This window comes from Notechis scutatus, chromosome 2, assembly GCF_049901735.1.
Source record: "Notechis scutatus isolate UNSWTSFEM ecotype Mainland chromosome 2, rNotScu1.2, whole genome shotgun sequence".
NCBI classification, from domain to species: Eukaryota; Metazoa; Chordata; class Lepidosauria; order Squamata; family Elapidae; genus Notechis; species Notechis scutatus.
The window spans coordinates 168,493,680-168,515,641 of record NC_142010.1 but is presented as its reverse complement, the minus strand read 5'-3'; the positions used below and the strand labels follow the sequence as shown (position 1 = coordinate 168,515,641).

At 37.9% G+C, this 21,962-nt stretch overlaps 1 long non-coding RNA gene across 11 annotated transcripts in view; it reads left to right on the top strand.

Moving 5' to 3' along the window:
• Positions 1-21,962, top strand: part of LOC148132397 (uncharacterized) — a 105,047-nt gene that overhangs the window by 17,651 nt on the left and 65,434 nt on the right. For 2 of the 11 annotated variants that reach the window (XR_015747943.1, XR_015747945.1), the window contains exon 3: positions 14,739-14,811. The exons of 2 other annotated variants lie outside the window; for them this stretch is intronic. This is a non-coding gene — a long non-coding RNA (uncharacterized LOC148132397). Of the gene's footprint in view, positions 1-8,339; positions 8,456-10,229; positions 10,311-12,423; positions 12,695-14,738; positions 14,812-15,118; positions 15,691-16,466; positions 17,353-21,962 lie in introns of those variants that run through there. 7 more of the 11 variants (XR_015747952.1, XR_015747950.1, XR_015747948.1 and 4 more) reach the window with 6 other exon arrangements.

Sequence of the window (21,962 nt, the reverse complement as noted above, 5' to 3'; positions counted from 1 at the left end):
GGTAACAAAGATAGTAACTGAAATACAAAATGAATCATACAATTTGAGCCGAATGAACGCAAGTTGCCTTTCAGCAGGTCTTCAAAATTTGTGAGAACTGATTTCTGATCTTGGCCTTCTTAGCAGATTAAGCCACTGTTTAACTACAAAATCCAGAATTTATATCCTAAGACTGTCTATCAAGTATTATTTTGAGCTCGAAGAACAAAGACGTTAAAGTTGGAGACAGGCTCTTTCAAACAGTCTTCATTCAGTCTTGGCAGAAAAACGATCAAACCATTATGTTCTGTCTCCAGCCAGAGAATGTCAATTCAATTTAAATCAAATGTTTAACTTTGCTTAGGATATCCGACCTCTACATGGTGCATCTCAAAAATACAGTTCATCAGTTAAAAATGAGTGAAGAAGCACTTTGGTGTAAAATTATGTCATATTTCATATTTTGGAACGTCAAGCAAATCTTTCTTGGCCTTGAAATGTTGGTTGATTGAAATATTGAAATCTTGATTGAAGGGGTATTTCAAGCAAATTACTATCTTTTCTCTCCCTCCTTAAAAAATTCTGCCTTTACACAATTCATATAAAATATTTTAAGGGGGAAAAATGCCAATAAATCTCATAATCCCAATTCAGTCCCCCTCTCCCCACAATATGTTGAAGGCTGCAATCAGAAGAAAATGATTGGGGTATGAAGCTCAAAGCCTTTCTGGAGGAATATTTTGTGAGAAAAAAAAACCACAGAGTGATGTAGCTGAAATTAATTGTCAGTAGGCTTAGATTGGATTCCTTCCCTTCAGAATGTATCTCTTAAATTAACAACTCAAAGAGGTGATGCATTTAGCATATAACTTTATTTGACAAACTGTGAGAAATGGCTTTCTTGATTAAGTACTTCCATTGTCTGAAGCATTCTGTCTCCACTTGTTTGATGATCTAGTGCAGTGGCCCCCAACCTTTTTTGAACCAGGGACCAGTTTTACGATTATTTATTCTTCCACGGACCAGTACCTTCTACTACTAGTCCCTAAAGCAGCGCGGAGCTGCTTTAGCCGGGCTTCTCTCTCCCTTCTCAGTCTCTCTCACCTTCCTCAGTGACCTGTTGCCCTTCTTCTTTCCAGCCTCGGGCAAAAAAAAAAAAAGACTTGGCACAGCTGGCTAGAAAGCACGCCCGAATTCCTCGCAGCTTCCCACCTCCGCCTGCGGCGGGGGGGGGGGCGAGGGGTGCAAGCGTGGGCCGGGAAGCGGGACTGGTCAGGGAATGACCTTCCCCGGGAAAGTCGGAGGCGCTGCTGCCGCCACCGCTGCTGCTGCTTCTTTGCGCTCTGTGCTCAATCTGTTCCTCCGGGTCGTGGTGCAGCAGCAACAGCAACAGCTTTATCTGCGCGCGTGCGTGTGCGTGGTTGACGGGGGAGAAGGAGAAGGAGAGGAAAAGGGAGACTAGCGCTGGGCATACCATAGCGCTCTTTTCTCCCTCTCTCCCCCTCGCAGCACCCAAGCTTTGCGGCCTGGTAAAAAATGATCCACGGACCGGTACCGGTCCGGGGACCGGTGGTTGGGGACCCCTGATCTAGTGAGCAACAGGAGATCATTATCTTCATCCTGGATGTGTGTGTGTGTGTGTGTGTGTGTGTGAATTTTCCAGAGGCATGATAACAACCATTGGAATGCTGAATGCTGTACTAGAGGAATTTTCTTTTACCAGTGCTGTTGCTTTTAAGCTACCAGCATATTCCAGAAGATTCAAAAGCTACAGAAAATTGGTGCCATCACTCTGCAATCTCTACCAGCAATTGAAAAGATCCTCTCACAACTTTGAAATTCCATCTCCACCAGTTTTTGAGGCATATAAAAATGTATTTGGTTGAGAGCCATCTCAAATAATCTAGCAATATTTCAATAATTTCTGCATAACACCATCATGCCACATTTAGATGAGATGGGTAGCACAAAAAAAAAAAATCTAATAAATAAAAACAAATAAATGTCCAAATCAGGAATTCACTTTTCATTTCAGTCAAGTACATTGTACAAGGAACAGCCATGTTTCCAATACACTTCACAATTGGTAACAATAATTATGCTTAACCAGAAGTGAGATAACTTTATATTTATTATTTCAGAGATTAATTGCACCCTAAGCACAGATATATCAAATGTGGAAAGTTCTGATGCTGCTCTTTAAGAAACACAAAAAGCAGTTTCTAAAGCAGCCTAATTCTAAGGTAGGATTAAAGGAAACAGTGTATATCTATCAACTGCAAAATTAATGTCAGATATTATCCTAAATTCCCCTATGAGAATAAAAGCATGGATGTAACTAAGGATTCCAGATGATCTTCCAATGTTCCTGGTCATATTTTTCCAGCTCTGGAGGTGGAATTTTAGAGTACAAAGAACTTGTATTCATTATTGTCAGTCACATAAATACGTTCCTTGCCCCCCTCCCCACAAACATCATATTAAATTATGCCACCATTGTTTCAGCACCAGATAATTAATTGCCAAATAATTAAAAACAGGAATAATATAGATAAGCAATTGGAAAGATTGCAAACTCAATTACTCTCAGTCTAAGCCCAAGAACAATACGGAGCAACTCAGTCAGAGTTCAGTTCTTTATTTCCTTACATCCAACAGACAGAATCTTGCTAGGCTAAACCCTTATCTCTCCCAGCCTAATGGGATATACCCTGGGAGATTCTAGGGAATGGCTATCTTTGCATTCTTCCTCTGTCTCCTATCCAGCTCTGTGCTGTGCTGCCCATTGTCTCATTCCCCTTCCCAGAGTGTGTTTCCTCCTTCCTAAGAAACTGCCATTTCATTATAGTCCATCACCCCAACTCCCCCTTTGTGGGAACCATCTTTCACAACAAATACCTTCAATCATCAGTAACATCATCCTCATTCTCAGAAAATGTAGTCATGCCCATTTATCTGACATATGGTGTTCTAATTACATACCTGTTGCTACTGCACTACCTGCAAAAATCTCCCCCTGGTATTATGACAATCACAAGTTTGCTCAGTTTTGATTTAAGCACAAGAATACAGAAGCTGCCTTACACTAAGGAGTACATTCATTAATTCAACCATTCTAGTACTGTTTACTCGGGGACTCAGATTTTCTAGGCACATTTTTCTCTACTCGTGGACATGCCAGGGGCTGATTGTGAGACTCTCTGTGTTCAGAAGAGCATTATGTTGTGGCTTTGCTCCCCAGGGTGAGCAAAAGTCTCCAAATGGCCTGACATTTTGAAAGTCATGTCTAAGAGACATTGGTTTTTCTCCTTGTCTGTTTCTTGTTGGTGGTCATCCATTGAGCAAAGAGCAAGTTTGAGGCCTCCCTTCAAACTTTTGCTTTAGCCTTAGGTCAGGAGGGGTTCCACTGTGCTTCAGGTCTATTTTATTGGTAAGAAAGAACCAGAACATCTTCAACTGATATGCAGTTCACCCAGGAATTTTTTAAGCAAAAATTCCATATCAAATTAAAATTTTGCAATTACAGTTTACTCAAATGATTTACAACTCCCAGAATGTATAGCACATGACCAGTAGGTGAAGGCACATGGGTATTGTTATGTATGAAATGTTTACAGGCTCCATTTTTCAATTTAGGAATTAAAAAAAGAAAGATAAAGACAGCCTAAATTAGAGCTCAGCTCCCGATAGCTATAAAGAAATGCTCACGTTTGGAATCTTTGGCAAAAAAATATAATCAGTTTGCCATTACTTTCTTTCATTATAGTTCTACATCTCTCAGAATTTTCTGTTGGTCTTTTTTTCAAGGACTAACCAGGCCGAGAAAACTGCCAAATCATTGCAATTCTCATGTGACCTTATTTGCTATCAGTGGCCAGCATTAAATAAGTTCTAAATACCCCAAGTTTTAATTTCACTGCATACCTATGTGGAGGAGAGCTATAATTAACTGTAGTTAGGGGAAGAACTGCAGTGAACAAACTTTTAAATAGTTTTCAGTATGTTTTATATATTTATTGATTTTTTTAAATTAAAGTTATATACAGCCCAGAATCAATTTTTGTGAGTTGGGTGGCCATACAGATTTGATAAGTAAATAAATAAAATAAGTGCCAGCTCATTCACAATTGTGATGCTTTTCCATATGTTGTGGACAGTTTTGAATTCCCTGTTATAAGGGTCTCAGTCCTTTTGGAATATGATAATGATGTCCAAATAAGGCAAGTGCAAAAAAGTTTTGCACATCATTTAGTTGAATATAATTTTGCAGATACTGTATGTATCTAAAAAAACTAAATAGATCTTTTCAATCATCATCCAGTTAGATAGTGGATGCAAGGAATATTATTTTCAAACTCTTACTGGGTGTGCCATTGGAAGACCTGTAAAAACAGGTTAGGAATAGATTGTCATGGAAAAAATCTATCAGTGTGGTTGCTAAGAGTCAATAAAATAACAACTTGATGGCATATTTGTGCGTGCATTTGAGTCAGTGTCGACTCCTGGTGATTGCCTGGACAAGTCCACGCAATTTTCTTGGCAAGATTTTTGGAGTGGTTTGCCCTTGCCTCCTTCCTAGGGCTGAGAGAGGTATGATTGGCTCAAAGTCATCCACCTGTAAAATGGGATTGGAACTCACAATCTCCCAGTTTCCAACCAGATGCCTTAACTACTACTCCAAACTTACGGCAGTCAAGTTGGCACATAGTCAATCTATAATCTGTGAAAAGAGAATTTCAAACAAAACAGTGAAGTGAGACTTGGTTCCTCATAAAGTGAACAGAGATTTGCTCAATTGTTTGGAAAGTAAAATAATCTTTTAATTAAACATTTGCCTTTGAATTTGGACTATCCCAGAATAGGATTATTAATGTAGAGTTATTGCATCATGTAGATATTGACAAGCTTCAGAAAAATGTGTAAAGTCAAGAGTTTAAAATCCTCCTAATGACCAATGAGCTCTTAATCCAGTTCACAAGAAACAAACAAAATAGTTCAGATTATTTTATAATTAAATGACAAAGTATGTATTATTTTTTCCAATTGTATTTTAATAATTGGCTAGGAGTGATAACTTCAGTTAAAAATAAATGTTTTCAGATATCCAAAACTCATTATAAAAAGTCTTTCTCTAATTCATCTCTCAGTTTGAAAAATTGTATGGTTCAGGTCTCATTTTTATGAGTAAATATGATAAGAAGTAGACATGAGTAGATAAGAACAATCATTTTTCGAAGCTGCTATACAAGTGGTAGGAAAATTTATGGTCTTGTCTGTGCCTGCATTATATACAGTCCATCCATTAGCAAATTATGAGACAATTCCATTCATCATTTAGACATATATCTCAACTTCGGTTTCTGAATCTGGAAAGATTGCCCATATGGTGCCAAATGTTGTTTAAGCCCTGCATTTATTGTCTCTCTAGAGTTTAAGAAATAAAATATATGTTAGATTGAGGAGTTTAAAAGGTCTTTTCCATGCTGCCTTGTGTACTTGCATTGTATAACCGCATCTCTATTTTTATCCTAATATGTTGGGAGATATTCAGCTGATACTCCCATGGTGATGCAATATCAAAAATTAGAAAAAGACATGACTGAACTAATAGTACAAAACATATAGCCTGTACTAGCTTTTCCCAAGCTGGGTCTTTTAAACATAGATGTCATGCCCCTGTTGGAATCTGATTCCGAGTGGAAGGTCGAGCGGCTGACAGGGAGTGGGAGTGTGGCTCCGGTGGCTGTGGAGGAAACTGGGGAAGGGCACAGTCCGGCTGGGCATTCAGAGGAAGACCCAGGCCCACCCCCTCTTCATCCTAGGGCACGCAGGGAGAAATGGAGAAGGGAGCAATGTGAATTACGTGGGTTACAGGGAGAAAAGGGCCCTGATTTCCTCCATTAGCTGCAGCTGGGAAAACAGGATTTAAAAAGGGTGTTTGCACACAGCACCTTGCTGGAAGCAAAGCATGCATTATCTTTGTTTGTCAAGTCTTATCTGGGTTCTGGTGTTCTCCCAACTGTGTGTGTTTCATTATCTCTTGAAGTCTGCAATTTCTTATCCTGCCCTGTCTCGTTAATTGCTGCAGCATGGTTTGTGTTGGTTTTTATTTATAATTTATATGTACTTTGGGTTCGGACTGAATTTCTTCCCTTTAAAAACTGTTCTTGGCAGAGTTTTTCGTCCAGCCAATGATAACTGGACATTGGGGGCCAAGTTGGAGGTATTAAAGGGACTTTACCTAGTTTTGTGCCTTTGTTATTTTTGTGCCATCTCAATAGATTACAACTCCCAGTGTATATAGTTGACATGACATTCAGAAATACTGGTACATAGTTTTGAGATTCAGTGATAGTGATCTGAAGTGATTGGTTGCACTTTGCTGTAGGCTGACAGAGGCCCTCCAGATATGGTTGGGTTCTTAGTATTTGCAGATGTTTCATTACCAGGCTAGGAAGTATCATCATATTAAACATCTATAAGAAGACAACCAGTGGTAGCATTCAGCCAGTTCGCACCACTTTGGGAGAACTGGTTGTTAACTTTCTGAGCAGTTTGGTGAACTGGTTATTGGAAGAAATCATTAGAGCAGAGAACCGGTTGTTAAATTATTTGAATCCCACCACTGAAGACAACCAAATCAGAGAGCTCTAAGAACCCAGCAGTTCATCCCTGAGTTTTATGAACCTCTTCTACTGGAATATTGCTACTGCAACTCTCAACATTCCTTACCGTTGACCATACTTCCCATGGATTCTGGAAGTAGCAATTCAATAATACTTGGGGTTGTTTTGATTCTTACTCCTGGTTGTACAAGGTAAAACAAGCTTCTCTGCATTGAAAAAAGATATCTTGACATACATTACTGGGATGGCTATTTTCTGTGGGTGAACTTTTCTTCCTAATGTTTTTCCAACTCTACAAAAATTGGGTCTCTATCAAGAGCACTGATACCTCTGTCTTGTGATATGAATGAAGTGATGTGAAGTTGCTTTGAGTATATGTAATGACACTTTGAAATAGAAAACATGAAAAATATAAAAACAAAATTAAAATTTAAGAATATGAAAAGAAATGAGTATAATGCCTAAGGCAGATCAATTTGTCATTTCTGTATCGGAAATGACAACAGTTTGAACATCTAAGTTAATAATGGCGTTGTTTCTAATAAACACATTATATGAATATTGACTCCATTTAGCTGTGGTTGCACATATATATCCTCTAACAGATGACCTGCCCCATATTTTCTTGATGCTCCAGTATGAAAAATAATTGGTCATAAACGAAGTGTCAGCATCTCTGATTGATTTTACTCCTAAATATAAAAGATAGAAATGTAAACACAGATATTTGAAAAGAATATTTCAAAAGTGCATTTTTCCAGCTTTCTTGTCAACAACTAACAAATTTGATTTATTTCTTTTAATATGAATCTGCCATAATTAATACAGTATGTTACCTAACTCCATACCTCTTCTTCTTTGAGAAATTAAATTTAGAAATTATGGGAGGGTTGAAAGTTTTTCAATTGATTGGTAGGAAAAGTATATTGGGGTATTGTCTCCTATTTAGATGTATATTTTTAAGGTTTTTTTTTTTCCTACCAGACATTTATATCCTACTTTTAATTAGGCTAATGTCATTGTTCTTTGCAACCAGGGTGAGGTTTGTACCATTATAAACCCATCATCTAGATAAATGTACCTTCATTTTTTTTTCAAATAGAGTCTTATCACTAAGTTTCAATGCACTCAATATTGTAGCTCCTTCCATCCCAAACAAGGTATTTTGTGTTCCTCGTATAAACCTTGCCACTTGATTAACAGTCTTTTTCTTTAATAGACTATCATTTGTTCTTTCAACTGTTGTGCACTTATGGTATCAGGCACAAGTAACCAGGAGCAGGAATTGGCTTCAATACAGTAAAAGTTTATTATATGCTACCTATACACAAGAATCTGATCTACTAATGGTCAGCGCAAATTGGCAGTAGATAAGAGTCAATCAAATTCACAGGGGAGGAGGCTGCACTTAAGGCCTCTCATAACTGCATAAAGATTCCAAACAGATGAGGTGTTTAACCCCACCTTCAGGCTCTGCCTGATAATCACCTACATTAGGTAGGTTTATAATCAGTATTTTAATATTAAATATTGACTAATTGACAACTCAAAATTACAGAGTTTAGCAGGTATTTGGGGGGGGGATGTTGAGAAGACAGTTAACACAATCAGATCAAACCCCATTATTACAGTCATAGACCAAGCATAAGAAGAATGGGGATATAAACAATTAGTAATTTTAAAAGCTAAAAAGTTTAAAACACTCCAGATTTAAAATTTCTGGTTTTTTTTCAGATTACATAAATCTTTTGCAGTTATATTTTTTGAAGGCTTCTGACATGAAGCTTGACTCACTTTGGATTTTCAAAATGTTACAGTCATTTTGGATTGAGTTATTTTGTTTAGTCCTTAAATTACAAATGTGTCTAATTGTGTATTTTCTCTTCATTTGATTTCCTTTAGAATGTCTTGGTTGAACTGTTAGAAATGCTGAAAATATGAAAGATATGGCAGGAAGAGAAGCAGAATTTGAAACATATGTGCAGATATGTTATATAAAAGCCAGAAATAACTATTCTTAATCTCATTTTAGTAATACGTGAGTTTGATGCCCTGTCTCGTTTTTCAATAAATTGAATTAAATTGGAACTGTCACTGGATTCCAAGAATAATTTTGACAGGTTTAGAGATGGGCGTTATTCAGTGTTCGCTGTATTTTAATTCCTCTGGGGGGGTTTGTGGGGTTTTTGTGCATGATATAAAGATATTTAGGAAACTTACTCAAGTAATATGTTTGAATTTATTCTCTACTTTGACATAGTCAGAGATGATTTAAGCAGTTCCTTTGAATATGTTTGAATACTTTTTGATATCCACTTTTTTAGACATCAGTGAAATAACTTTTCTATGCTGAATCATCCAACTGGGGATTTGCATTTAGTTGGGGCATAATGCAAGTGTTCATTAGGTGTGCAGAGTCTAGCTGTGTATGCAACAATGTGAGAGGAAAAAAGAATTAGAGAGCCTGTGCAAATAGTGATTAAGTTGTTGAGCTCAAACCAAGAGGACCATTCTCAACGAAGGAGCTCACAGAGTGTCATTTGGCCACTCACTCTCACATGGCTTAACCCATGTCACATGGCTAATGATGAGAATCAAATCGAGAGAATTGCCTTGAACAAAAACCCAGATATAAATGCAGCAATAAAACAATCACTTAAGGTGGGATTACCCAACAGAGATTTACAAAATTCCAAGCAGCTTTCTTTAGTCTCTCTTTTCTTTTTTCCCTTCCATTCAACCATGTTCAGTTCATGGAGATTGCTTGGACTATTCCTTTCATTTTTCTTGAGAAGGTTTTTCAGAAGTAGTTTGCTCTTGCCTCTTTCTTAAGGCTGAGAGAGGGTGACTGGCCAAAGGTGACCCAGCTGGCTTTGTGCCTAAAGCAGGGCTAGAATTCAATCTCCCAGTTTCTAGCCTGATGCCACTACACCAAACTGACTCTTAGCCTCTTTTACCTCCATGTATACATGCAGGCAAGTGAGAATTGTGGGAGAAGGAAGGGTCCCAATGTTGCACATTTCTCCATGCTTCTCTTTCCAAATCTTTCCCAGCTGTCATTCACCTGATCTTTTATTCAGATTCTGCAAATGAAAGTGCATGAAGTGTCCAGGGCATTGAGCTTATTTGCTTCAAAACAAAAATGGCGCTGGCGCAGCATGGACACTGTTTTCAGTACTTCCTGGAATAATGATAACACAGTAGCACCAGTATTTCTTGGGGATGCCAGGGGGACTTTTTCGGCTAATGCAATTATAAGAATGATTGATCATAAATACATGGTTGTGTATAAACATAGCAAGAAAGATGGCTCTGATTAACAAACTACAGGCTTCTATTATAACTTTAGTGGTCCACGGGGCCAATGTGTGTGATCCACAGAATTGATTCTTATTAAACTTTAAACCTGAGGAATTGTGAAGACCTATTGTTTAACATGGCAGGAAAAATCCCTAGATTTAATTCAACAGATTTCCTTCAAAATAAGTTCCTTTTTTAAAAGCAGTAGAGTACATATTCAAATACAGAGAGTTCAAATTGGGAAATACGCTGGAACAAGTACATTGAAGTCCAACAACATACATTAATCTTGCTGGATGCAGAACCATTTCTTTTTCTTTTTAGGTTGATCTTACTTTATTTGTTCATCTCAAAGAGGAATACATAATGCCTCTGCTTCCTGTCTCACAACAACTCACCCATGAGGTGGGTTGGGCTGAGAGTAAAGGAGTGGCCCCAATTCACTCAGCCCTTTTTTATGCCTGGAATTAATCGTTTCCCAGTCTCTGGTCTAGCACCATAACCATTACATGAAACTGACTGTCAACCAACAATTTAATGACCACCAAACAAAAATTTATAGGTTTATCTGAATTAAACTATTGAAATTACATTAGTATGAAAAACCGATAAAAATTCACCCAACCAAAATTCAAGCATTGAATAATTGTGACTTCTACAGATATATTCAGATGTTGTTTGGAACCAATTTAATACAATTGGAAAAGAAGTACAATTCTTTCTCTCTGTACTTTCTCTCTTTCTATGTCTTTAATTCCTAATCCTAGTAGTATACTTTCATCCTTAAAATAACCCAACTATTTTTTTCTGAAATGATGTTTCAGAAAACCACAGTTATACTATTGATATTATTGGACTCAAGGCAAGTTTATTATAGTGATGTATTTTCTTTAGATAACATGCTGGATAGTATTTTGGGCTAGAATAGCTTTATGGAATGTCAGTAGGTTCCAATACATTCACAGAGAAAACCAACTTTTTCAAAAATGGTGGTGAAAAGCAAATGCTTGGTAGAAGCTGGAGATGAAAATTGTTCTTTATTGTGAACAAAATACACTATGTACTGACTTAATTTGGAGCAAATTCTGCAGATACTCAAGCCAACTTCCATGGTTGCATCTATGAGTATCTATGAACAATAAATTAGAGATCTGCAAACCTAATAATATACGGCATAAATAACTAAATGAAAGGAAAAGGAGAACAACAGAGAAGTAGAGCAGTCTTAGGTAGATAGTCTCAATGATAATGTAGAAAGCTCAGCTTTGAGGTCAAGTATGTTCTCTCTTGGGTTTCAGTAATCCTGTCTTAAGGTTATGAAACAGAAACCATATCATGAGTAATAACTAACAGTTTTCTGATGGTGGAATCCTTGAGCAACTGCTCAAGACCTGACAGCCCTTGAAAGTAGACCAAATCTGAAAACCAAAGACATGTAAACTATTATTGTTTTATTATAGGATTAGAATAGCAGAATCTTGCAAGCATGAATGCAATTCCCCTTTCCCGTCCTTTGTCTTCTTGACAACTAGGGAGAGTCGTGTCTGTTTTCCCAAATTACATTTCTGCCCCAGATTCAGATTTTTTTAATCTGACTATTGTCTTGGTTTTGGCTCTTCTTCCTGTTCTGCAAGGTTATTCCTTCTGCCCTTTACAAAATCCATTGATAAGTCGTATCAAGGTAGTCCAGGCAGAAACCAAAACCCTGAGTACTAACACTATCTTTATTCTAAGGTTACAGTGGCAGAATTTTGCAAATCTGAAAGTACTTTTCCCCTCCCTTGTCTTCACTTTTCAATAATTAGGGCGTGTCCCTTCTGAGATGCTTTCCTCCTCTGTTCCTTCTGTGGACTGAAATAGCCCTGCTGAAGCTCTTCTGTCTTCCAAGATTATTCTCACAACCCATTTCAGACTGCTATATCTCTGAATATAAAACCAAAGTACAGTTTCCCATGGTCTGAAGCTGACGAAGCAAGAGGGCAAAGAGTTATGGTTTGTGCTATTCTCAAACTTTAAATTCAAATTTAAATAGCAAAAATAAACAATTGAATACCTAAGTGCTTATTCATGATGTTCCTGAGAGGCAGCAAAAGTTCTCTTGTGAGCTTGCAGAACTAATAACTGGAACGTCTTATTCGGAGGATGTTGTAATACACCTGGGACTGTATGGTACATGAATGTGGTTCCACAGCTCATGGAGACTACATGCCATTCTCCTACCACCGAGAGAAACACCAGAGCAGCCCTTGTTCCACCCCTCCCTAATTACAGCCTGAGTAGAGGTTGCAGCATCAAATCACCGCAAAACACCCAGGATTCCTTTTGCAAAGACCTGGAACAGAATCCACATGCAATCTGGCAGTTCTCTCCATGTAGAAACCGGGGGAAAAACAAGGAGGAGGAACATGGTGACCTACAGGAAGATCTGAAGCTTCCATTTAGACATCTGCTTGGATAAGCAGCATTAACCTTTATACACCATGACAAATAACACTGCTCCTATCTCTCCACCCCCCAGAAATCATCATCCTGTACCAAGGAGAGAGTGGAATTATGCGCAGTGAAAGATCACCAGGGAGACTCTTATTTAACAAATTCCATGCCTGAAAACAGGACAGCATCTTGAACTCAGCACACTTACTCAGACCTACAATGAATGTCAAAAGTCTACACCCCCCTGGTAAAATGTGTGAATGGGATTGATTAATTCTGAACATAGCCACATCCCTAGTTATAAAAGGGTGTGCACACTTATGCAGTGACTTTGTTTAGTTTTTTTTTTGCTATTTTTCCCTCTATAAGATTTCAGTTCAGTTTGTTTTTCAGATGAATTGTATAGTTTATATGTAATATTAAAAGTTATATTAAAACTACTCAGACTTTTTATATCCAGTGTAGATAGAGAGACATCAGGGAAGCCCAGAACTGGAGTGGGGAAAGATTGGAGAATTAAAATGCAATCACAGAGACAAGGTGGCAATGGCAACCCAAGAAAACTATGGGAATATTCACAAAGAGGCAAGCTTAACTCAATTATATAATTACTTTTATTTTACATTGACTTTGTTATTAACTAATGAAAAAACTAAGGGAACACATATGTTACTACTATCTATCTATCTATCTATCTATCTATCTATCTATCTATCTATCTGTCTGTCTGTCTGTCTGTCTGTCTGTCTGTCTCTCTATCTATCTATCTATCTATCTATCTATCTATCTATCTATCTATCTATCTATCTATCTATCTATCTATCTATATCTAATCTTCTTCACAGAATATACACACATACATTCTTACATAATATGCCTATGAAAAACTGTCCCCCAATTTAGATGTACAGTATCGAAAAGATGAATGAAAAAGCCACTCCTATCGCTCTTAAGCCAACCCTCTCTGATGAAAGAACAATGGGAATCCTGCCCTTTACTATGTGCGTCAGATTACATTAATGGCTAGGTAGGTACAGGAATCTCCTGATCCCGTTGCCAAAACAGCTGCCCTAGCTTTCATTGTGCTTGTGGATATAGTTCAAAGGGCTTGGGTTACTGACTTCATTTGTATGTTCCCTGACCTAGGCACAAGTAACAATGATAATCCCACCCCCAATTTATGGGTGAATCTCTTTAAAATTCTTCCATAAGTGGGGGCCTAGACTATAGTCCTGTAATCATTCATCTAGATGAATTTTCCTCAACCTCAACATCTTTAAGATGTGAGGACTCCCAGATTGGGGAAATTCACACATCTTAAAGTGGCTGACCTAGATGATAATCCAGTTGAACACAGAAGGAGCTATTTCTGATTTCATATGCTCCCAGATGCCTTTGATTTTATTTTTTTCCACCTAAATACGACAAATGTGGGACAACCCAAGTATGACAAATACATCTTATTGCAACTTCATTTTTTAAAAATAATAACAACTTCTAGACACAGACTGATCAAAGAGGCCATCTATGTCAAAACTGAAACAGAGGGGGAGGGATTTGACCTAATCTATCTCCAGTCTACAACATACCTTTCAATGGTTCCAAGAAGGCTCCATACCCATTTGCACCACTCAGGTGACCCTGACAACACAGATAAACCTTCAGGTGGCCTTAACAACTCAATAAAAGAGTGCAAATTACCAGCTGTCTGCAAGGAGTAGAAATCCTTCCATTTCCCACCATCCAGTCAGAGCTGAAGGAACTTCGTGGATGAGAAGCGAAATGTCTTCAAAGAAAAACCAGAAAGTCCAGTTGCCTCTTGAAAAGCACCTCTGGGACAACCATGACCTGGATGACTGATAATCTCCATAGACATATATTAATCAGAATAGAACTAGAAGGGGCCCAAGTCTTCTAGTCTGACCCCTATTCCCTTTTACATTAGGTGGCTGTCCAGTCTCTGCTTAGAAACTTCTGATACTTGTCCTCACTGTTAGGAAGTTTATTTTTAATTCCAGGTTGCTTCTCTCCTTGATTAGTTTCCATCCATTGTTTCTTGTCCTGCCCTCAGGTGCTTTGGTAAATAAATTGACCCTCTTCTGTTTGTGGCATTCTCTCAAATATTGGAATACTGCTATCATATCACCCCTAATCCTTCTTTTCTCTAGACTAGCTAAACCCAAACCCTGCAACCGTTCTTCATATGTTTTAGATACCAAAGTCTCAACATGTTTTTTTGTAATGTGCTGACCAAAACTGGATTCAGTATTCCAGGTGTGGCCTTACTAAAGACCTTATGCCTTAATGTCTTCAAAGAAAAACCCCAAGTCCAGTTGCCTCTTGAAAAAGCACCTTTGGGTTCTCCTTCTTTTGATCTGATAATTGTTTTGCTCCTCACAGATTGTGAAAGTTGTTTTACTTGTTCCTCATTGAAGGCCAGATGGATGCAAATGGATCAGAGGGAGCAAACAAGGTAAACTGGCAGGCCTCCAGTCTGTTTTCCTTCCTTCTCTTGCCTCTCTTTCTTTAATCTACTTAGAATAGAGCTGGAAGGGACCTTGGAGGTCTTCCAATCCAACCCACTGCTCAAGCACATACAGTGATGAAGCACCCACAACCTCTGAAGGCAAACTGTTCCACTAGTTAATTGTTCTCTCTGTTTGGAAGTTTCTCCTTAATTCCAGGTTGCTTCTCTCTCCTTGATTAATTTCCATCCATTGTTTCTTGTCTTTCCTTCTGGTGCTTTGGAAAATACATTCACCCCCTCCTCTTTGTGGCAGACCTCAAGAACTGGAATACTACAATCATATCAAACTGTCTGGTTTGGTTCTGCAACCCAACAAGACAGACATAGACTCCAGAGAGTAATTAGGACTGCAGAAAAAACAATTACTACCAACCCGCCTTTAATCGGGGACCTGCACAAGTCAAAAAGAGGGCTGTGAAAATATTTACAGACCCCTCATATCCCAGATATAAACTGTTTCAACTCCTACCCTCAAAATGACCCTATAGAGCATTGCATATCAGAACAACTAGACACAAGGACAGTTTTTTCCCCAAATGTCATCACTCTGCTAAACAAATAATTCCCTCACTGTCCAACTATTTACAAAGTCTGCACTACTATTACTATTAACCTTCTCATCACTCCTTATCACCCATTCCCTCCCACTTGTGACTGTATGACTGTAACTTTGTCGCTTGTATCCTTACAATTCATATTGACTGTTTCCTAGTATGATTTGATTACTTATTGTACCCTATGACTATTATTAAGTGTGGTACCTGATGATACTTGATTCTTGATGAATGTATCTTTTCTTTTGTGTATGCTGAGAGCATTTGCACCAAGACAAATTCCTTGTGTGTCCAAACACACTTGGCTAATAAAGAATTCTATTCTATTCTATTCTATTCTATTCTATTCTATTCTATTCTATTCTATTCTATTCTATTCTATTCTATATCACCCCTAGTCTTCTTTTCTCTAGACTAGCCATACCCTGTTCCTCATATGCTTTTGTCTCCAGGCCTTTAATCATGTTAGTCATTCTTCTCTGCATTTCTCCCCAAAATCTCAACATCTTTTTGTAATGTACTGACCAAAACTGGATGCAGTATTCCAGGCATTGTTTTGTGCAGCATTGATCAGCCACCTGCCTCTAATCTCCTTGATGGTGAAATTAAATTAGCCTATCTTGTTTGCATACTTAAATACTTAGGTTAAAATGCTTCCCAAAAGGACAGGATTATGATAATGGAATCTCTACATTCAAGTTGGTATAACACCCCTTTACTTTCCTTGATCTTTATCTTCCTGTCCATAATTGCACATCTCTGCACATTTGCATTCTCATGATGCTGAAAGAAAATTATCTTATGGGTTGAGAAACTCCTCTCTTGAACTGGGTGTCCCAACAAAGATAATCATTTTCCAACTACTTCCTCGTTTCACAGTGGCTTCAGATTTACTCTTTCTACATTAAGTTGTTTCTTGCATTATAATGTCATATAAAAATATGACTTCTGTAAAAAAAAAAATAGCAGCCTGCCAAAATAAAAATGTTATCATTGAAAAAGATGATGAGCTGTATTGTTATGAAAAGGACAATTATATTTTTGCAGAAGTGGGGACCTTCCTGTAGCTGTTGATCATGTACTGCTCCCACCATCTCCCAACATTGTGTTCTGACCCAGGCTTCATCAAGCATACTGAAACACAAACTTGTTTCAAAAGCAAAACCTATTTTAATGCAACGCTGGGAATGACTTTCATTTCCAGCCAGAACTCATTATACACAGTTCCTCAAGATAAGCCCACGTTTGTCAGTGTTGGGGAATGCTGCCAAAAACAGAAGTCTTCAAAGTAATTATAACAGAACGCACCTGAAGTTTCAGAAAAAAACGACCAGAGTACGCAGACTTTCAAGAAAGACTCGGACTCTAATTGAACTGCTTTGCTTCCTGCAAAGTTTTCATCATTGAGGCCTGACTTTTATCCCTTATGGGAGGGGAAATCACCTCCCAGCTTTATTCCCAAGTCGCCCCTTTTGTCTCAGCTGCTCTTGCCTTCTAGCAGTTCTGCACACATGCGCACTGGGAACTGGCTCCCCTGGGTCCTCTGCCTCGCTGCTCCCAGACTCCAGAGGCTCCGGAGTCAGCACCCCACTCCCAGATGGTCCTGGCCTCATCCCTGCATTGGACGCAGGACCCTCATCCAAGTCCTCTTCAGACTCCCTTTCTTCCTCACTGTCCGACTCCACAGCCATCTGCACCGACTGCCGGTGAACCACAACACATTGTCCACAGTGGTTGGGACTGCTGGAGCTGTAGTTCAGCAATTTTGGGAAAGCTACAAGATTCCCATTCTTTCTCTACAGCTTTAAACTCTGTAAACAAATAAATATTCTCAGGTAATTATTCTGTAATATTTCAGGGTGAATTAGATGTACCATAATTATCACAATAAATAAATTGGTTCTAAACCAACACAGATAAGATATAGGCAAGCATGCTTCAGACTTCCGGTTTGTCGGCTTCGCAAGCGGCAGGGATTTGCGATCCTGCGCGATCCCTGCCGCGCTAGCCGCTTTGGTGCCTCCGATCCACGGATCTGGAGGCTGCCACGAAGAGGCAGCCGAAGATAGGAGGGATCCGGACAGGGGGTTGGGGTTTTCGCAGACCCCTTCCCCACCCGGCTTAACCCTCTTTTCTCAAGGCGGTGGAACGGCGGTCAGCAATGGCCGCCACAAAGAAGCTGACAGCTGGACAAGATTGTGTTGGAGGAAGAAGGAGAAAGTTTTGAAGCGAAAGTTTTTTGGCTGAACTGGGACTATAAGATACAAGTAATATCCTGAAAATCCTGATTTTTTGAAAGATACTTTGTTTCCAGAAGAGATTTACAAGCGGCGAGTGAAAGTGTTTAAAGAGAAAGTTTACTCTCCTTCCACATGGATTTAACAAATGGATATTGAAAATCCTGCTATTTTACAGAAGGTAAAAATTTAAAGCTTTCTGTTATAAGTGGGAAGGGAGAGGACAAAAGGAAAATTTTTATTAAGATTTTGTTGGAGGAGATGCCTGGAAGATTTTGAGATTGGAAGTTAATTGTAATAAGACTTTAAAATACAGATTGGGGTTTTTTTTTCCCTTGCCACTTGATATTACCCCAGGAAGAAAAAGTGTGAAGAACTTTGTGCTCTGTTTGGATTGTTTGATGACTTTGGGATTTTGGGGAATTGTTTCAAGCTTTGAATTATCTTGGTTGTTTTAAGAAGAAGAAGAAGAGAAAAAGAAGAAGAAAAGGTTTATAATGGCTTTATCTGTTGATGAACTGAGAGAGGAATATGGTAAAATAAAAAAAGAAGGTAAAGACGGTGTGAGAGAAATTTTTCGCTTTTTAAAAATGGCGCTTGCCACTTATCAACAAACACAACAATTAATGGAGGATGAAGAAGAAGAAGAAGAAGAAGAAGAAGAAGAAGAAGAAGAAGAAGAAGAAGAAGAAGAAGAAGAAGAAGAAGAAGAAGAAGAAGAAGAAGAAGAAGAAGCCATCTTTAACGAGTCTACAAAGTTGATTAAGAAAGGAAGGAAAAAGAGAGGAAGGAAAAAGGACATAAGACTTTAAAAAACATCCAAGAAAGAGAAAAATAAGATGCAAAATCAATACAATGTTAGAAAGCAAAAGAAAAGAGAAATACAACAGAGAGGGGAAGCGAAGGGGGGTAAAAAGACCAGATGGGACAAGATAGGAAGGAAGAAGGGGGGGGGAAGCCACAAAGGTATAAAACAAGATGTGAAAAAGAAATCTTTTTTTAGGGATACTGGGTAATGCATAATTTTGTTTCAAAATATTTCTGCAAGGTACATAAGATAGTATTGTAGTATTTGTATTAGAAATAGAAAATTAGAATTTTATAAGACTTAAGTAAAGATTAAAACATTAAATGATAGATTTTAAGATTTAATAAAATATTAAAAGGAATGTTTAAAATATTTAGTTTAAGTATAGAGTTTAATTGACTATTGTGTGGATGTTTGTATGAACTTATTATTATGGTATTTGTTTTTGCAATAGATAATTGGAATGTTATGAGATTTAATGTTTAATTATATATTTAATTACTTTATGGATTTAGTATTTTAGTAAGTAGAATGTACTAAGCAGAATTAGATAGGGAACTAGGTGTTACCTTAAATGTTAATTTAGGGGAGCGATGGAAAGGCATCATACTTCGATTAGTGATTTCAGGAGAAATCTTTTTTTTCTAATATGAATGAGATAAATGGATAATTGGAAAAGAATGGACAAAAGATACAAATATAATGATTTAAATTAAGATGAAATAAATAAAATAGAATTAAGAAGAGTGGAAAGCAGGGAGAAGTTATAATGAAGATATAGAAGGGTAAATAAGATAGGTAATGGCATATAAGTTGAACATGAATTTAATTGAAGTCCATACAAAGAGAGGTAATCCGGGGCCAAGCTACTTTTTAAAAAGAAGTTTTATGTTTTTGTGTTTTGTGTGTGTATGTTTGATTGAGATTTAATAAAACCTTGGGAGAAAGTGAGAAGAATAATTGTAAACAAGGCAGAGGGAAATATGAATATGATGAGTATAAAATGGATAAATATTGAAGAAATGTAATTGAATAAAGAGAAATAATGAGAAATCTGATTTAAGTGGAAATGGGATATATTAGAAGTATATTGTATAAAACAGTGTTTTATCTGCCTTGTAAGAATTTGTAATGGAAAGAGGTTTAATGTTTTTAATGTCTAATGATGCTTTGTTTGTCTTTAAAATTAATAAAATTTGTTTCAAAAAAAAAAAAAAAAGATATAGGCAAGCATGCTTATCCACTCTGTGGTAAACAATACGCACACATACTTATTAGTTGATAATGCCTTGATATGTAAATTACCTAAGTAATACTCCCTGTGCTCCAGATTCATTTGAGGACGTGTTGCAAGCCCTTGCCAAGTATCGTGAAGAGGAAGCCAAGTGCATTCATTGCAGCAGATAAAAGTCATCGTTTTCACAAAGAGATGGGTAAAACAGATGGTTCAAAAATGGATTGCGTGCAGAGCAGATTATACTTTAGGATTCTTTTAGGATTCTTTTCCATGTATCTGAAACACAGATGGTCACAGTGCTTTTACAGCCCTCTCTAAGCGGTTTACAGAGTCCGCCTATTGCCCCCAACAATCTGGGTTCTCAGTTTACTGATCTCGGAAGGAAGGAAGGCTGAGTCAACCTTGAGCCGCTCAGATTCGAACTCCTGGAGTGAGCAGTGAGTTAGCCTGCAATACTACATTCTAACCACTGCACCAACACGGCCACTACTATCTGGCTGCTTCCAGTTCCTTTGGAGAGGATGTAAGGAAGAAATTTACAGATTAATGGATGTGCCCTCCACCCTTTCCTTAGTAATCTTGGATTCTGAAAGCATGAGATTCAGAGGTGGTATCCAGCAGGTTCTGACCAGTTCTGGAGAACCGGTAGCGGAAATTTTGAGTAGTTCAGAGAACTAGCAAATACCACCCCTGACTGGAGATTTTACAGTATCCTTCCCTTGCTATGCCCACCAAGCCACGCCCACAGAACCGGTAGTAAAAAAAAATTGAATCCCACCACTGATGAGATTGTTTTTTCAACACCAAGACTGAAACACAGATCTTAGATTTAAGGATGACCAGATAAGTCTCAGCCCTCCCCATTACCTTTTGAAATGTCATGTATATGAACAAATGAAGACCTTTTACCAGGGAAAAAGTAAACACAGCTTCTGAAGACAAGCTGTTCCATTGGTTGATTGTTCCCCACCATTAGGAAATTTCTCCTTAGTTGTAATGTTTCCATCCATTATTTTGTGTCTTGCCTTTTGATGCTTTGGAAAATAGTTTGACGCCCTCATCTTTCTGACAACCCTTCAGATTGTGGAACAGTGCAATAATGTCTTGCCTAGTTCTTCTTTTCAGTAGACTAGACATACTAAATTCCTGTAACCATTATCCATATGTTTTAGCTTCCAGACTCCTCATCATTTTTCCTGTTCTTTTCTGCATCTTTCCAGACTCTCAACATCTTTTTGATATTGTGATGATGGCACTAGAGCTTCATGTGATCTTGATTCTTTCTTGCCTCTTTTGGCTGCTGCTGCACACTATTGGCTCATATTTGATTGTCTACTAGGACTCCAAGATACCTCTCATAGTTACTGGCATTAAGCTAAGTTTCACCTAGCCTGTACTTATACAGTTTTTTCTTGCCTAAGCGTAAAACCTTACTTTTATCTACACTGAATTTCACTTTGTTAGATAGGGCCCAATGTTCAAATTTGTCAAGATCTTTTTGGATCTTCAGCTTGTTTCCTGGGTATTGGCTGTTCCTGCCAACTTAGTGTCATCTGCAAATTTGATGCGTTACCCTTCTATTCTCTCATCCAAATTGTTTATGAAGATATTAAAGAGTTTTGGGCCCAAAATGGAACCTTGGGGTACCCCCCATTGCTTCCATGTAGATGTTAGTTCTGTTGAGGACTACACACGGAGTAAGATTTGTCAGCCAATTAGCACTAGCAATAGCACTTAGATTGATATACTGCTTTACAGTGCTTTACAGCCTTTTCTAAGCAGTTTTACAGAGTCAGCATGTTGCCTCCAACAATCTGGATCCTCATTTTACCAACCTTGGAAAGATGGAAGGCTGAGTCAACCTTGAGCCAGTCAGGATTGAACTCCTGGCAGTCGGTAGAATTAGCCTGCAATACTGTATTCTGACCACTGCACCACCACAGCTCCTTACAAATGCATTTTGTGATGATGCTGTCTATCCCACATTTTTCTAGCTTGCCAAGAAATAGATTCTCTCATGATCAGTTGTCCTTTTATACTCTTTTATTTATATATTAGATATACTAGATTTATTGTGTATTGACTGATAATTAATCATCTTGCCATTAAATTCTAAGGTTTTTCTAGACCATTGGATTTAAATTCTTGATTCTTGATAAAAGAATAATATAGATCCTTGTCTCATAGGATTTATAGATTACAAAGTAGACCCAAAGAGGAAAATGATGGCAGACTGTACAATTTTAATTACACAGAAAGAT